The sequence below is a fragment of the Eumetopias jubatus genome, unplaced genomic scaffold (assembly GCF_037043125.1).
Source record: "Eumetopias jubatus isolate StellerSeaLion01/CBP00866 unplaced genomic scaffold, mEumJub1_p1.0 scaffold_11, whole genome shotgun sequence".
Taxonomy (NCBI): Eukaryota; Metazoa; Chordata; class Mammalia; order Carnivora; family Otariidae; genus Eumetopias; species Eumetopias jubatus.
Genome location: NW_028274817.1, coordinates 30,045,836 through 30,051,835, shown reverse-complemented (window position 1 = coordinate 30,051,835; position 6,000 = coordinate 30,045,836).

Genomic DNA, 6,000 nt, shown 5'->3' with positions numbered 1-6,000 from the left:
GGAATACCTTTGCGAGGAGCACATACTCTCCCATTTCTGTAGGCAGCCACCCCTCCTGGACTTACACAGAGCAGCCAGGCCCCAAAACACTTTTCAGTTTGAGCTAAGACTCGGAGACCAGACCTTTCCATGACGCCACTGCTGCTTTCCAGTTTCCCTCTTCACATCTGCCCTATGAAGGATCAGCCTCAGCCTGGTCCCCAGCAGCCACCCAAAACTAAACAACCCCAAAGTCAAATCGGTCTGAACCTTCTCTTAGAAAGCATTTAATTCAAATATAAGAGAGCTTTGCCTGCACTACGGCCCCAGCCAACAGAGGGAGCACTTGGAAGTGGGCCTGCATACTAAGCACTGGGCTTTTCTCTCCATGGCAGATGGCGGACTAGGAAGACAGGGAACTGTCACAGGCTAAGGGTGGGGTCAGCCAGGTTCTTCAGCGCCTTGAAGAAGAGCCAGAGCACCAGAGCCTCTATGTATCTGCAACTCACTAGAAGGCAGGTCCACGCAAGGAGTTTTCGTTGATGTGGTATTAAAAGCCAAAACCACAAAAGACCCTGTGACAGGAGGCTACCACCTGGAAAGAAAGCAAAACAGTAAATCCCTCGGAGGCAATTCAAATGTGTTTTTATCAAATGTCTGCCGTGTGTCCCATATTGTCCTGAACATGCCCACGTTCAAACACTATGTCTCACTGTCAGATCATGTGTCCCAATTTGTTGTTCAAAAAGTGTAATCACTGGGGTGCCTGGGTGGCACAGTCAGTTGAGCAGACGACTTGTGGTTTGGGCTCAGGTCAGGATCTTGGGGTCATGAGATCCAGGCCCACATTGGGCTCCACACTCGGTGCAGCGTCTGCTTGGGACTTTTTCTCCCTTTCCCCTGACCCTCGTCCCCATGCTCGCCCTCTCTCTCTCTCTCTCTCTCAGATGAATAAATGAATCTTTAAAAAATTAAAATTAGGGGTGCGTGGGTGGCTCAGTCGTTAAGTGTCTGCCTTCAGCTCAGGTCATGATCCCAGAGTCCCGGGATCGAGCCCCACGTCGGGCTCTCTGCTTGCCGGGAAACCTGCTTCTCCCTCTCCCCCTGCTTATGTTCCTCCTCTCGTTCTCTCTGTCAAATAAATAAATAAATAAATAAATAAATAAATAAATAAATCTTTAAAAGAAATTAAAATTAAAATTTTTAAAAAGTGGGGGGCACCTGGGTGGCTCATTTGGTTAAGTGTCCAACTCTATCTCAGCTCAGGTCTTGATCTCAGGGTCATGAGTTTGAGCCCCACATTGGGCTCCACGCTAGGCATGGAGCCTACTTAAAAAAAATAAAAATAAAAAAATGGGAGATTTTACATTAAAAAGTTTTTATTCCCATCTTTTCTTGAAAAATCAGAAAATCTGGCCATGTTGGTCCCATACTCTCATGTGGTAATGACTGGCCAGAGCTGAATAGGAGCTGCCCCTATGTGAGGGGACATGCATTCTCTAAGTAGCCACGTTCCTCACCATTCCCTACGGCCTCCTCTACTCCTCTCCTGCAGATGGCTATAGGGGGCCATTTATTATGACATTCGAACTATTGTTTTTCTTCCAGTAAAGAAGATGAGGTGTGCCCGAGTGGCTCGGTCGGATGAGCATCCCACTCTTGATTTCAGCTCTGGTTGTGATCTTGGGGTTATGAGATTGGGCCCCGCGTTAGGATCTGTTCTCAGTGTGGAGTCTGCTTGGGATTCTCTCTTTCCTTCTCCCCCTCTCCCTACTTGCATGCTCTCTCTCTCTCTCTCTCAAATAAATAAATAAAAATCTTTTAAAAAAAAGATGAAATATTTCTCCTGTGTCTAACGGAAGTAGGAAAACAAATGCTAAATATGTGCTACATATTTCAAGAAAAACATAGCATTTTTTGCAAAAACAAAGAATATTGCTATGTATTCAATATGCCAAACAAATGTGTCTTTCAATAAAATATATCTGTCTTGCTTCACTCATTTAAATCACATGTCTGCACCTACCGGCATATGAGCTGCCGCTTCTGCTTAAAATAAACAGACATTCAGACATTAGTCTGTAGGCAAGGAAAATGGATTTTTTCTACTACTTTCCCTGGTTCTTCAGCTGGAATCCTAGAAATCTGACTGACAAAAGACAGATTAACAAGAGAAAAACAAACAGTTAATAAATAACACACATAGCAGAAATATACATAGGGGAAACTCAGTGATGAGTAACTCAAAGGGGTGGTTAGAGCTTGTCCCATATAGCATCTTAACAAAGAACAATGAGTTTAATAGAGAAGTGATGACAAAAGAAAAGGGTTTCGGGCTTCCAAGGGCAGTGAAATGTGGGGATGCAAATATGTGGGGGAAACTAATGAAGTAAGATTCGTTTGGGAAGGCCCACACTGGCATCAACTTTCTGCCTTTTTCATGGCTAGAATCTTTCCTGGGAGAGGGGACTTAGGGTTGTACTCATTTTTCAGAAGTTTCTACTTTTAGTTAGATAAGGAAACTCTGGGAAGGTTCTTTCTGCATCTGTTGAATCTTAAATGCCTTTAGCTCAAAATAATCCTTAATGCCAAAGTGACACGTGGCAGATTATGATCCCCTACAAATCCTAATGCCCTTTTGCAGCTAGGAGGATAGTGCCCTACTTAGATTCCAGGATCTTTTTCTGTTCTGTTGGTTAGACAGAGGCTGACTCAAGATATCAAGTGATAATCCTCTTTCCTTTTTATTTAAAATGTCCCAGTGATATAGATGTATGTAATCCATCTTGGGAATGCCATAGGAACACACACACACACATCTTCCAGTTGATTTTATCGTTACAATAAATTTTCACCCTGAGGATAGATTTTAGATGATATTATGATGCTGTTTAGTGAATATCTTCCAAGGTAACATGGTACAAAGTACTGGGCAGGCACTGATATTTCTATACACTTAACTCTTTGTCCATACTTCTCTTATGGCACATATCACTTTTTATTATGTATTAAACACATTTTATAACTCTCTCACTTTAAATTAAGTTTCTTCAGAATAAAATTTGCATCTAGTTCATCTTGATGTTCCATGGCACATAAAACAGAGCCTTGACCTGAGCAGGGACTCAAACAATATTTGCTGGCTGGCTGGCTGGCTGGATAACAGAATGAATGAATTTCTCCCATAGTCTATTCCCTACTTAACCATTTTGTTCTCTTTCTTCACGATTTCTCCTTTGGGGGCCTGCAGGTGGAGTTAAGCATCTAGCTGTAAAGGGAAGTGAAGGTAGTAAAAAATTTTTTTTTATTTTAGACACCTAAATCAGGCATGCATATAGTTCATTAGTCTAACATGGGTACAGACACATAAGACCATTTGGTCATGACCAAAGTTGTTCTGCCAACCCTGAGGCCCGCCCTCACCCCAGTAGACTGGTCAGCAACCACCCTCATGACTAGTTCAACCTTAAGACTATCTCCTGTGAATATTAGTCCTTAAAGGCACTGCCCAGAATTCTGGGCTCTACCTCCTATTCTACTCAGCTCTGACCCAACAGACTTATAATCCAATTGAGGACATAAATTCTGGAGAGAACATGGTTTGATGGTGCTCATCTCTGTCTTTTGATTCCTTTGAGAACAGATCACTATAAAGTTTGTGGACACTAATATATGGTTATTTTTAAAGGTGACTTTATCTCTAATACAGTCTTTTTTTATTATTCGCCAATTCTGCCATGTGTGGACAAAACTATAAGCAGTCACCGAGAATAAACCTAGTTTTCATATTCCTTTCCAATCAGTTCCTTTCCAATCAATTCCCTCCACTGAAATGCATATTCTAAATTAATCCTAGATCACAGACCACAAGAGCTAGAAATAACCTCAGAGACTGCCTAGTCCAACTCCTTCATTTTATAATGTCTCAGTTTCCTTTTGCTGCTATTACAAATAACCACACGTCTCATGACTTAAAACAACACCAATTTATTCTCTTGTAGCTCACAAAGACAAAAGTCCAAAATCAGTCTCACTGGGCTAAAGTCAGGGTGTTGGCAGGGCTGTTTCCCTCTGGAGGCTCTAGAGGAGAATCCTTCTCCTTGTCTTTTTCAGCTTCTAGTGACCTGTATCCCTTGGCTTGTAGCACCTTCCACCATCTTCAAAGCACCTCATGCCAACGTCTGTTCCGTCATCATGCGGCCACTACCTCCTCCTCCCCTGAATCCTCCTGCATCTTCTTATAATGAACACTGTGATTACACGTGGGTGATCTCTCCATATGAATATCCTTAACTTAAACATACCTGCGAAGTTCCCTTTGCCATAGAAGATAACATTTGTAGCTTCTGGTGTGGACACTGCAGGGAGGGGAGCATTTTTCAGTTTACTACAATAAATGAGGAGATTGGGGCCCAGACAGAGGTGGTGATCTAGCCTAGGTCACATACCTATTTAGTGGCAGAGTAGAGCAGAGCTTAGACTTTATGTTTCTTGGCTTTCCAACCACCATTCACTACAGAGCCAATCTTTTCAGGGTTAACCCCGTGCCTTCCAATGTAACAATTGGCTCATCTGATAAGCCACCTTTAAATGGCTAGAATATGATGATCAGGATCCTCCTCCCTTTTCCAGACAGTATCTGTATATTTTAGCATATCCTTCCAGAGTTATTTTAATGGTAGAAATTTCAGAGTAGATCAAGAAGAGAGGGTCAATAAAAGCAACATAGAGGGGCACCTGGGTGACTCTGTCGGTTAAGCATCCAACCCTTGGATTTCAGCTCAGGTCATGATCTCAAGGTTGTGAGATGGAGCCTTATGTCAGGCTCCATGCTGAGCATGGAGCCTACTTAAGATCCTCTCTCCCTCTCCCTCTGCCCCCCGCCACTCACGCACACACACTCTCTCTCAAATAAATAAATAAACAAATAAATAAATGCAACATAGAGAAGAGGTGTGCCAGACTAGAGTTTTCAGAACAATCTAAACTGACAGAGGCTGAGCTGATTAACAAGATTGTATAATCTTGTTGAGAATTCTGAAAATTACTTTACACAGGTAGACTATAGTGTGTATTACCATCAATATACGAACAAATTAATAAACAGTATATACTCTCCCCATTAGCATTCATGAAAGATCTGAGGAAATAGGTATGTTTCAGCAGGAAACACACATAAAATAAAACACAAAAGGGAAGTGACTTATATTCATGGACACTGAATCAAATTGATATAATTAAGCTCTTATCAAAACAGATGCACTTTCCTCTTAATGATACTTAATAAGAGAATTTTAAAAATATTTTTGAAATACAGAAGCATGGTAAGTGCCATATTCCTAAAAAATCACCATCACACTGAAGTGGAATCCATAAATCTCATATTCATGAGATATTGAATTCTACGTCTCCTAACCTGGCTGTGACTTTGCTGAGAGCATAGTAGGAATACCAAAAACTCATTTTCCATTCATTCTGATTACTACTGAGAAAGCATAAATTCTATTTACAACAAAGAGCCATGACAAAGAAGCACTCCATCTCTTGGTTACAGTTAAATTCACACTAAATATAAAATTATTGATTGCTGCCCAGATATATGCTACAAAGCATAGCTCTAAAGATCAATAAATTTAAATGGCACCAACTATAATGAGCATCAAATCAGCCAATACATTTAGTACAGTGTCTCCCTAAAGGGGAATTATCATCAGGCTCAACACTTTATCTCTGTAGGCAAACGTGTCCCTACAGAAATGGTACATTCCACTCTACAGGCAAGCCGTAGAAATCCACTTGATGTATTCCGTTACTGACGAAGAACTCACGATAAAAACGAAAAGTAATCTTTTGAAGAAAATGACGGGGACTCTAAACAAAACCAAACCATCTTGATACCTTCTCATATATGTCTGATTCCCAAACATTAGATTCTTTTTGTTTCTGCTCCAAGTTCATCAGCTACTACTTACCCAGTCATCAGAGACACTCAACCCTTCCTTTGAGGGTTCCAGGTCCTAT